The following is a 12,134-nucleotide window of genomic DNA, read 5'->3' as shown; positions in this document are numbered from 1 at the left end:
TTTTGATTAAGAAAATAAAGAAGAAAACCAAATTGCTAGTAGTGTAAATGAAAAAGTGGGAACTCAGCAACAATGAGGAGGAAATTAAAATAATAATTTGAAATCATTTTGCCCAACTCCATGCCAATAAATTTGACAATCTAAGTGAAATGGATGCATACTTACAAAAATAAATTCCCCAGATTAAATGAGGAGATTAAATACCTAAGCAACCCTATCTCAGAAAAAGAAATTTAACAAGCCATTGTTGTACTCCCCAAGAAAACAATCTCCATGGCCTGATGAATTCATAAGTGAATTCTTTTTTGTATTTTAGGTTTTTGCAAGGCAAACAGAGTTAAGTGGCTTGCCCAAGGCCACACAGCTAGGTAATTATTAAGTGTCTGTGACTGGATTTGAAGCCAGGTACTTTATCCGCTATGCCACCTCGCCACCCCCATAAGTGAATTCTACCAAACATTAAAGGAACAATTGGTTCCAATTCTATATAAGCTCTTTGGAAAAATAGCTGAAGAAGGAACTCTGCCTAACCCTTTCTATGACACCAATATGGTGCAGATAAAACAGAGAAAGAAAATTATAGACTTACCTCCCTAATGAATGTAGATGCAAAAATCTTAGATAAAATCTTAGTAAAACAATTACAACAAGTTATCACTAGGATAATACATTATGATCAAGAAGGATTTAACCAAGTTATGCAAAGTGGGTGCAATATTAGGAAAACTGTTAGTATAATTAATTATATCAAAAAACAAACCTATCAGAAATCATGATTATATCAATAGATGCTGAAAAATCTTGTCAAAATACAGAACCCATTTCTAGTAAAAAATAATAGAGAGTGTAAGAATAAATGGACTGTTCCTAAGAATAATAAGCAGCATCTATCTGAAACCATCAAAAAAGGATTATATTCAATGGGGATAGGTTAGAAGTAGTCCCAGTTAGATCACAGGTGAAACAAGGATGCCTATTATCACCACTACTATTCAATATTGTATTAGAAATGTTAGCTTCAGCAATTAGAGAAGAAAAAGAAATTGAAGGAATAAGAATTGGGAAGGAAGAGACAAAACTCTTACTCTTTGAAGATGACATGATGGTATACCTAGAGAATCCAAAAAATCATCTAAAAAACTACTTGGAACAATTAGCAATTTTAGCAAAGTCAAAGGATATAAAATAATCCCTCATAAATCCTCAACTGTTCTATATTTGGCTAGAAAGATACAGCAGGAAAAGCTAGAAAGAAAAATCCCATTCAAAGTAACTACAGACAATATATAATATCTGGGAGTCTACCTGCCAAGGTAGAGTCAGGAACTATTTTGAAAATAATTACAGGGCTGAGCTGCCCCTAAAGGGTGGCGAGCAGGAGCTGAGCCTGGGACCTGGAGCAACCATGGAGGCAGGTCTGCTCCTGCAGTTCTGCAACTGGAGCACACTAGTGGTATGCATGGTGATCAAGCTCCTGCAGATCTTCGTCCTGCTTTCCACTAAGAGCTCGCAGGGGTGCAGCCTGAATTGTTTGCTCTGGGAGCTGGCTGAATTCCTTGTATTTTTACAGTACCAGAGTTATTACATTTACCCTCTACTGACCTACTTGGAGTACCCAATCATCATTGCACAAGATATTGCGCTCTTGCTTTGAGTTTTTAATTATAATGGAAGCATGAAGAAAGCCATCCCATATATTGCCATATTTCTGGGGGGATGGTACCTCTTGACTCTTCAAAAGTGGATTATAGACTTGGCAATGAATTTGTGTACTTTTATTAGTGCTGCTAGCAAGTTTGCCCAGCTCCAGTACCTGTGGGAGGCAAAGGATTCTGGTACAGTGAGTGCCCTGACTTGGAGCATGTCTGCATATACATGTGCAGCAAGAGTAATAACAACTTTAATGACCACACTGGATCTTATGGTTCTTATCTGTTTCCTGATCATGCTGGCTCTAAACATATGGGTAACAGCTACAATACTTCGCTATAGGAAAACAACTACAAAGAATGAATAATAGAGCATCCTCAGATGGAAACTGGAGTAAAAGAGAATTAACTTATTTTTCTACTGCATAACAAAATAATTTGGATTTTAAAATAAGTATGATAATGGAAGTATAAAAACCTTATTATGCTGTTTCCATTTTCCTTGAGGAAGAGACTTGAACATCTAGAATAGTATCCCAGAAATTTCAGTTTGTTAAGAGCCAGAAGGGCTCAATAAGGAATTTTGATACCCAAGTTTGAGTAAAAGTAGCCTCAGGAGGATAAATGACTGGCCCAAGGGGTAGAATCAGTATATACAATCCATACTAAATCAGTGGGGGTTCAAGAATTTGAACATATGCTTTCTACTAATATCCACTGCTATCTTTTTGACATAATTTCCATATATTATACTTTTCATTCCTCTTTGACCCTATAATTAAGTAGAATAGGTGGGAACTTTTCTCACTGCTCTTAACTGCTTGGTTTGTATGCAAATTTAATAAAATAAATATTTAAACATTGAAAAAAGAAAATAATTACAAAACCCTTCTCATACAAATAAAATCAAATTTAAATAACTGGGCAAACATCAACTTCTCAGGGATAGGTTAAGCTAATATAATAAAAATGACAATTCTACCAAAACTAAAATACCTCTTTAGTGACCTGTCAATCAAAATTTTAAAAAGTTACATTAATGAGTTAGAAAAAGTTGTATGTAAATTCACATGGAGAAATAAAAAGTCAAGAATTTCCAGGGGTTTAATGAAAAAAGTGCAAAAAGAGGTGGATTAGACATACCAGATATAAAATTATATTATAAACCACCAGTCAAAACCTGCCTGTTATTGGCTAAGAAATAGAGTGGTCGATTATAGTAATCTCCTGTTGATAAACCCAAAGATTCCAGCTATTGGGATAAAAACTCTCTCTCTTCAATAAAAACTGTTGGGAAAATTGGAACTTAGTATGGGAGAAATTTAGACCAAAACCTCACACCCTATAACAAGATAAGATGCAAATGGATACAGGATTTAGACATAAAAAACAATATTATAAGCAACTAGAATATCAAGAAGTAGTTTACCTGTCGGGTCTATGGAAAGGGAAGCAATTTATGACCAAGGAAGAGATGTAGAACATCATTAAAAAAACAAACTAGATGATTTTGAATACGTAAAATTAAATAGGTTTTGCACAGACAAAACCACTGTAACCAAGATAAAAAGAAATGTAGTAAACTGGGTAACAATTTTACTACTAGTATTTCTGACAAATGAGTCATTTCTAAAATATATAGAGAACTGAGTCAATATTTTAAAAAAAGCCATTCATCAATTGGCAGATGTTCAAAGAATATGCAAAGGCAATTTATAGATGAGGAAATCAAAGTGATCCATAGTCAAATGAAAAATTGCTCTAAATCATTACTTACTTGAGAAATGCAAATTAAAGCTTCTCTGAGGTACCACCTCATTCCTCTGGGACTGGTCAATATGTCCAGAAAGGACAACAATCAATGTTGGAAGGGATGTGGGAAATCTGGGACACTAATACCTTGTTGGTGGAGCTGTGAACTCATACAGCCTTTCTGGAGAGCAATTTGGAATTATGCACAAAGGGCAACAAAAATGTGCATTCTCTTTGATCTAGCACTACAATTACTGGGTCTGTACCCTGAAGAGATTATGAAAAAGGTAAAAACATCACTTGTACAAAAAGTATTCATAGCGGCCCTGTTTGTGGTGGCAAAGAATTGGCAATCAAGTAAATTTCCTTCAATTGGGGAAATGGTTTAACAAACTGATATGTGTATGTCATGGAACACTATTATTCTATTAGAAACCAGGAAGGATGGGAATTCAGAGAAGCCTGGAGGGATTTGCATGAACTGATGCTGAGAGAGACGAGAACTAGAAAAACATAGTACATCCTAACAGCAACATGAGGTTGATGATCAACCTTGATGAACTTAGTCGTTCCATCAGTGCAGCAATCAGGGACAATTTGGGACTATCTGTGATGGAGAATACCATCTGTGTCCAGAGAAAGAATTGTGGAGCTTGGACAAAGACCAAGGACTATTACCTTTAATGTAAAAAAAAACTTATCTTATTATGTAATCTTGGTATCTCTTATACTTTTTTTTTCTTCCTTAAGGATATGATTTCTCTTTCACCACATTCAGTTTGGATCAATCTGTAACAATGGAAGCAATGTAAAGACTGGCAAATTCCCTTCTGTGGAGGGTGGGGGGAGGGAAGCAAGATTAGGGTAAAAATTGTACATCTCATTTTTGAGAGAGAGAATAAAAGTATGCATCAGTCTGTTTTTAGATTCCAATGGCTGTGTATCTTGGATGAGTTGCTTTCCCCATCAAAGCCAACAGAAAAGTTGCTTCAATATTTTTCCCACAGTTGCTATCACTAACTGTATTTCCCTCCATTCTATTCCTCCCCACTCTCATCTATTTCATTGTCTCACCCCTTTCATTCCATCTCTATTCAGAAATGTGTTGCATCTGAATATCCTCAACCATGATCTCTCTCTTCACTCTTTTCCATCACCCACTCTCCCCTTCTCTGAACTCATGCTGAGTGAAAATAGCAGAACCAAGAGAACATTGTACACATTAACAACAACCCTGTGAGTTGATCACCCTTGACGGATGAAGCTCCTCTCTTCTGTTCAAAGAGCTAGCATGCCTTTAGGAGACTGATTATTGATAATATTTTCCCCATCCAGAAGAAGAAAATGAAAGCAAAAACAATACAAAATAATTTCCGAATCTGAATGAACACTACATTCACTTTTTTAAAAATTTCCCTTATGTATTTCTTTCCTACCTTGTAGTTTTCTTTCCTTTCCCTTAATCCTAATTCCTCAAACCAAAAATGACTAATCTGTAAGCATGTTAAACACAAATGCATATGTACATTATTCATCTGACTGTTCACTGCTGAGCGAAGGGTGGTGGGAAAGGAGGGTGAAGGAAATTATGTAATTGAAAAATATGCATATATATGTGTATAAATGTGGAAAATCTTTCATAACATATAACTGAACAAATAAAATACAAAATCAGTTGGAAAAATTAAATATAGAATAGACCAAATGGAAAAGTAGATACAAAAGTTAAATGCGGAAAATACCTCCATGAAAATAAATTGGGACTAATAAAATCTTTGATTTCATGAGAAACTACAAACAAGTTAAACAGTATCAAAAATGATTAGATAGAAAAATGTGAAGTACCTCATTGGTAAAAGAAAAGAACTGGAAAAATCAATTCAGGGTTACAATTTAAGAATCACAGTACTACTTGAACATCATGATTTAAAAAAAAAAAAAGCCTGGACAGCATTCCTTAGAAAGTAATTAAGGAAAATGGCCCTGATATGCATAGAGTGAAGTAACCATTGAAAGAATTCACTGTTCATGTCCTGTATGGGATTCCTAAATGAAAACACCAAAGAATATTGTGTTCAAACTCCAAAATTATCATAACAAAGTTGAAAATCCTGCAAGTGACCAGAAAAAAAAAAAAAACAATTCAAATACCAAAGAACCTTAGTCAGAATTACACGGGATTTGGCTACATAAACATTAACATATCATTGAGCTTAGAATATGATGACTACAAAAGTAAATGATCAATGTTGGAGTGGATGTGTGAAAACTGGGACACTAATGAATTGTTGATGGAGTTGTGAACGGATCCAAACTTTCTGGAGAGCAATTCAGAATTATGTTCAAAGGGCAATAAAACTTTGCATTCCTTTTGATCCTTCAATAACACAAATGTGTCATAGACCTGAAGAGATCATGAAAAAGGATAAAAATACACATGTAGCAAAAATATTCATTATCAACTCTTTTTGTAGTGACAAAATTGGAAATTAAGGGGATTTCCATTAATTGAGGAATGGTTGAACAAACTGTGGTATATGTATGTGACAGAACACTATTGTTAAAGGGAAAATCGTGCAAGATGTGATTTCAGAAAAGCCAGGAAATATTTTCATAAATTGATGTGGAGTGAAAAGAGTAGAATCATAACACTAACAGCAATTTGGGGTGATGATCAACCATGCGTGACTTGTTAATTTAAGTACTGCAAAAATCAAAGACAATCTTAGAATACTTGTGAGAGAAAATACCTTCCATATCCAGACAAGGAACTATGGAGTCTAAATGAAGACCAAAGCTTATTATCTGCAATTTGTAATGCTTGTCTCATGTATTTTGCCATCTCTCTCTCTCTCTCTCTCTCTCTCTCTCTCTCTCTCTCTCTCTCTCTCTCTCTCTCTCTCTCATGTTTTCTTTCTTCTCTCTGGACTCTATTCTACTATCATACCATGATTAATATGGATCTATGTTTAGCAGAGTTACAAATTGTAGAGTCTATAAAATATTGTGTTCTAAGTAAAAATGTAAATGTAAAAACTCAAAACCTTACCAGAAATTATTGGTAAAAACTTCCATTGTATGTAATTGGAAAAACAAATAAATGCTTATATATGTATATACATATATACACATCAGCACACATACATATATAACACACACACATATATATTCAAATACATATGCAAGTATATGTATGGATAGAAAATTCCTGTTTGCAAGTGGAAAGTCAGCTATTTACTGAGCTGAAAATAATGAGAAAATATAAGATATTTCCAGAATATATTCAACTAGTTAATACAAATTTCCCAAATTTTCTCCAGTCTAATGATGACTATCAGCTCTGCAGATTTATGTGGCACTAAGTGATATGGCCAGAAAGAATCTAGACATGAATTTTACTGATTATGATGTTCTTGGCAAGAAGCAGAAGACCTTAGGAGCACAGGTGGTGTTGTCATCACTGCTGCCAGTGGAAGTCAATGGCTCTGGAAAAGAGAGAGACAGATTTGGAAACTGAACAGCTGGTATAGAAGATAGTATCTGGGAATGGTACTTAAATATGGCACTGTGACTTAAAATATAAAATGATGGGGCGGCTAGGTAGCGCAGTGGATAAAGTACCAGCCCTGGAGTCAGGAGTACCTGGGTTTAAAACCGGCCTCAGACACTTAATAATTACCTAGCTGTGTGGCCTTGGGCAAGCCACTTAACACCATTTACCCTGAAAAAACCTAAAAAGAATAAAATAAAATAAAATATAAAACGATAAGCTCTTGGCTAAGAATGGAAGGCACCTAAAGAGACTATATAAGAATATGATTTACTTACATTCTCATGAGCAAAAGAAAATTTGAACTGAAAAAGAAAGTATAAAATGACTCTCAATGCCTAAGAAGATAGCCATAATCCAGTAAGATTATTAATAAAGATAGCTATTAATTTTCAGGACACAAAATTTTGGAAAGTAACTACCAATTCAGCTCATAATCTCAGATGCATATAACTCTGACTAAAAATATGATGAACTAGAAATATTTATGCAATATGGAAGACATGGTTTCTTAGCTATCTCTGAAATTTGGGACACTGGAAAACAACTGAATATAATATAGCGCTTGAAGTTATACTTAACGAGAGTAATGGGTTTATAAAATCATTGAGGTTGGACTTAACTCTATGTTTACTAGAAATCATATATGTCCTATTCATAGATTCTATATAGAGGCTGAACATATGAAGAGAACTTACTCAATTTATTTAAAGATATATATGTGTGTGTATGTATTTATGCATGTGTATCTATATTATATACTTATATATTTTATAGACACCAGTGAAGATGTCAGGTGATTATTGATAAAGTAGATCAAATGATAATCCCAATTCCTTTTTATTTTCTTCAAATATTCCCATTATACTGGTTCTTGTCAATTTTCTTTCTAGAAACAGAGTAACTTAGAGGCATTTAACATCCACCTTACTATTGCTCTTTGAATGTGTTTAAAATGATTTTATTTCATAACAAAATTTCTTTGACTTATTTTCCTTTCCATAGAATTTTTTCAGTATTTTAATACTAGATAGTTATTAATGTCTCACAGGCTTTATTTTAAAGATGTTTGAAGGGAAATTCCATGAAAAACACAGTTGTGGTGCTTTCTCTGTAAAATCATATTGTCTCCTATACCCAGAGTATATCTAAGGAGTTCTTATTCATCATCATATATCTGTTCTATATAAGATAAGTAATAAGGGCTATTATCATTGCTATTTTAATTCATTTAATATTAAATATTCAGTATTTGAATTTTGGCTTTACAATCTTATAAAATATGTTTTTCCTCTTCTTGTTCTATAGTATTTTTATTTTTCTATACATCTATTGCCATTTTTTCTAATTGGAGTGGTAACAGAACATTGTGTGATTCTAGTTTTTAAAGAGTATAACACTATTATTTTTCATTAGATATTTTTATTCATAGATATTTTTATGCATTCATTTTTATTCATTTTAATTATTAGATATTTTGATGTATATACAGTTAAAACTACATATTCACCATTACTTTATTTCATAATTTTTATTAAAAAGAAATATAAATTTTGCACTTATCTTCTCATGTTTTACTAGGAAAATGATGCAAGTACAATTATTTTCAAATTTAAAGCAATGGATTATATTTAACTTACCCTGTGTCTGCTAACAACAAATTTATAACTATGAAAAAGAAAATAATGAGCAAATGATGTAAGAGTTGTCCAGTTGGAGAAAATTCAAAATGCCTTTATTTGGTATGTGGGTTTGGGATGGCATCTGATTTAAAAATAAACTTGTGTCTCTCTAAAGCAATTAAAAGAATAACTTAAAGCACTTCTTGGTCATCATAACATTAATCTATTGCTTAACTGGAGACAAAATCATTGATACTTAAATCCTAGATCTCATTTGAATCTTTTTGGAACTTGAATTTGGTCAAGTTTTTGCTTCTAATGCTAACTGTCAGTTCCTCTATTCCTTTAACAGCATCACTATCACTTTCTTTCATAATGTACTTCAGGATTTGAGAAAGATATAATTACCACTTTCAACTCAAATACCTCAGGTTCCTTCACTTTAATAATATCGGCAGTTTTCAGTTATAACCATGGAAGTTAGGGTTAGGAAAAATTAGAGGCTTTGTATTCCAGTGAAACATTCTAATTAATCAAAGATAATTTGTATTTGTTTATAATTGATAACCTTTCTAACTCCAAACCAGATGAATGACAGAATGTAAAGTTAAAATTTGTATATAAAATAGATAATTAATGATGAAATTTTTTAATGATTTTATTTATTTTGAGTTTTGCAATCTTTCCCCTAATCTTGCTTCCCTTCTCCCACCCCCAAAGAAGGCAGTCTGTTAGTTTTTACATTGTTTCCAGTGTATATACTGATCTAAGTTGAATGTGATGACAGAGAAGTCATATCCTTAAAGAAGAAAAATAAAGTCTAAGAGATAGCAAAATTATATAATAAGATAACATGTTTTTTTTTCCTAAATTGAAGGCAATAATCTATGGTCTTTGTTTAAAATCCACAATTCTTTCTTTGGATATCGATAATATTCTCCATTGCAAAAAAAGCCCAAAATTGTCCCTGGTTGTTGCACTGATGGAATGAGCAAATCCATCAAGGTTGATGATGACATTTTTTTAATGTGCATAAATTAAAAGAAGCTTATAATGTCAAAGGGAATATATTGAATTGTAATTCTATAGGCAAAAATGTTTTTTTCAGTTATATGTTTATGTGTGTGTGTATTACTAGATTTATAAATGAAATCAATGTATTATTTCCTTTACTTTTTTCCCAAGAAGCAATCTTGTCAAATAAATGAGGCATGCTTCCAACTATATCTATATATACCTCAATCCTTGAAAGCTCTCCTCTTTTGGATAAATGATTGGTTTGATCAACACTTATCAAGTTATTCTTATCCTAATAAACAAGAAAACACAGAGTATGCTTCCTTTCTGCATGTCCTCTCAAATTATCTTCAAGATTAATTATCCTTCTTGCACTTATTATCGATTAGTTACAATATATTGTACAGAGATGGCATGGTGCAGTGGAAAAATCATAGATTTAGAATCAGAGTTTATGAGTTGAAATCCCATGGTTGCTCCTATGAATCTCAAACCAGTCATTTCTCTTCACTGGGACCTCAATTAATCACTATGTCAAATGAAGGAGTTGCATTCTACGAATTCCAAAATCATTTCCATCTCAAAAGTTTCCTATGACCATTATCTTATGCTTATAGTTGCCACTAATCCTGTAATCCCAGCTAATACTGTTGCATTTTTTAATGTGGTTTTGACTTTGATAATATTTCTTTCTTTCTATTTTTCTCCTTGTCCCTCATAAGGTAATAATCTCAGGTTCCTAAAGAAAGTTAATTTTTCGACTATAGAGGTGTGGGGTTTTACATATATCCCATAAAATGCACTGTATTCCATAGTGCCTTTTAAAAATATTTTGCTTTACTTCATTTGATTTAGGAATAATCTGTTTCATGCTGAATGTTTTAAAAGTAATTTATTTAGTAATTCTTCTGGGTAAGGAGCAATTTTTACAACAAAGCTTAATAATGCTTTTCTACTTTTGTATATCTAAACTATTAATTATTTCTACTAATTCTGAATATGTGACGTTTGATGACTGAACTTTAGCAGGTAATTTAAACTTTCTGAGTGTCAGTTTCCTCAAATGCAAAATGAGATAATTAAATTAAAAAATATTCTGAGTCCTTTTTAGCTATAATTCCGTTAACCCAAGTCCTTGATATCTTAATAGAGACATTTTACCACAATAGAAACAAATGCTGGACCTAAACTTGAAAGAATTGAATCCAAATGCTGGAAAATATCCCTACTAATTTTGTGACCATAATTAAAGGATAGAAACAAAAGGAAAATAGCCTTAATCACTCATTCTCAGTTTCTATTAGGAATGGATGTTAATCCTTTTTTAGAACCTAGATAAACAAAGCTTTTTGTTGTGTTGAGTTTAAATAAATGTCTTACATAAATGCAAACTCATTATTTACCTTAACCTTTTTCATTTCCTAACCAAGTATTTCAGCATAAGTGAAAGCAACAATTCTCCCCTGTAAAAAGATAAATTTCAAACTAATTGTCGGACATCTTTATCAATTTGGAGAAAATTAACAGGGTTTTTTTTTCTTTTTTATTGAATTAATTGGGTTAGAACTTCTAAATTTTATTTTTCATAACATTGCTTGTAATTATAAATTTGATCAGTTGCATTATCTCCATTTTTCATTTACTGTATAAATTATTTTTTCTATTTTCTTTGGATTTTTTTAGAAAATTTTCTTTTGAAATAAAAATAAAGTATATTGACATGAAAGGCATGTATTAGTCATTTGCCAACTGTCCAACAACTGATTCTAATTCAATTTTTTATCTTCTTTAAAAACTGAAATATTGTTTTAATAAAACAACCTTATTAGAAACATTAGAAACATAATTAGAAAATTGTGATTGTGTTGACGTTCTCAGTGTTATGTATCATTTTAAATTATTTTTTTATAATTTTTAAAATAATTTTTAATTCTTCATAATAGTAGGAATCAATGATATTTTTCAAATATGTCTAAAATTTAAAAATATTAACATCTAGAAAGTAGAATATACTTTATCTTTTGAATTTTCTTTTGTAAGGCATTCCCCCTTTGACACATGGATGTTTTGGCTAATGAAATTTTTTTCCATTGTGTAAATATTTTATTTATTTATTTATTTATTTATTTAGGTGGTTTTGATGTTGCACCTTGATCCAAATTGGGTGTGATGAGAGACAAATCATATCCTTAAAGAGAAGTCTAACAGTTAACAAGATCAGACAAAAAGATATCTGTTTTTTCTAAATTAAAGGGAATAGTTTTTGAACTTTGTTCAAACTCCACAGCTCCTTATCTGGATACAGATGGCACTCTCCTTTGCAGACAGCCCAAAATTGTTCTGATTGTTGCACTGATGGAATGAGTGAGTCCTTCAAGGTAGAACATCACTCCCATGTTGCTGTTAGGGTGTATAGTGTTTTTCTGGTTCTGCTCATCTCACTCAGCATCAGTTCATGGAAATCCCTCGAGGCTTCCCTGAAATCCCATCCCTCCTGATTTCTAATAGAACAATAGTCTTCTATGACATACATATACCACAGTT

The 12,134-nt window shown here is 32.3% G+C and overlaps 1 pseudogene; it reads left to right on the top strand.

The window, feature by feature from the left end:
- The first annotated feature begins 1,405 nt into the window (after window positions 1–1,405).
- LOC141516259 (solute carrier family 66 member 3 pseudogene) lies at window positions 1,406–2,032 on the top strand (annotated as a pseudogene).
- Window positions 2,033–12,134: the final 10,102 nt, after the last annotated feature.

This window comes from Macrotis lagotis, chromosome 3 (genome assembly GCF_037893015.1).
Source record: "Macrotis lagotis isolate mMagLag1 chromosome 3, bilby.v1.9.chrom.fasta, whole genome shotgun sequence".
NCBI classification, from domain to species: Eukaryota; Metazoa; Chordata; class Mammalia; order Peramelemorphia; family Peramelidae; genus Macrotis; species Macrotis lagotis.
The sequence above is the reverse complement of the archived record's forward strand: the minus strand, read 5'-3'. Positions and strand labels throughout refer to the sequence as shown.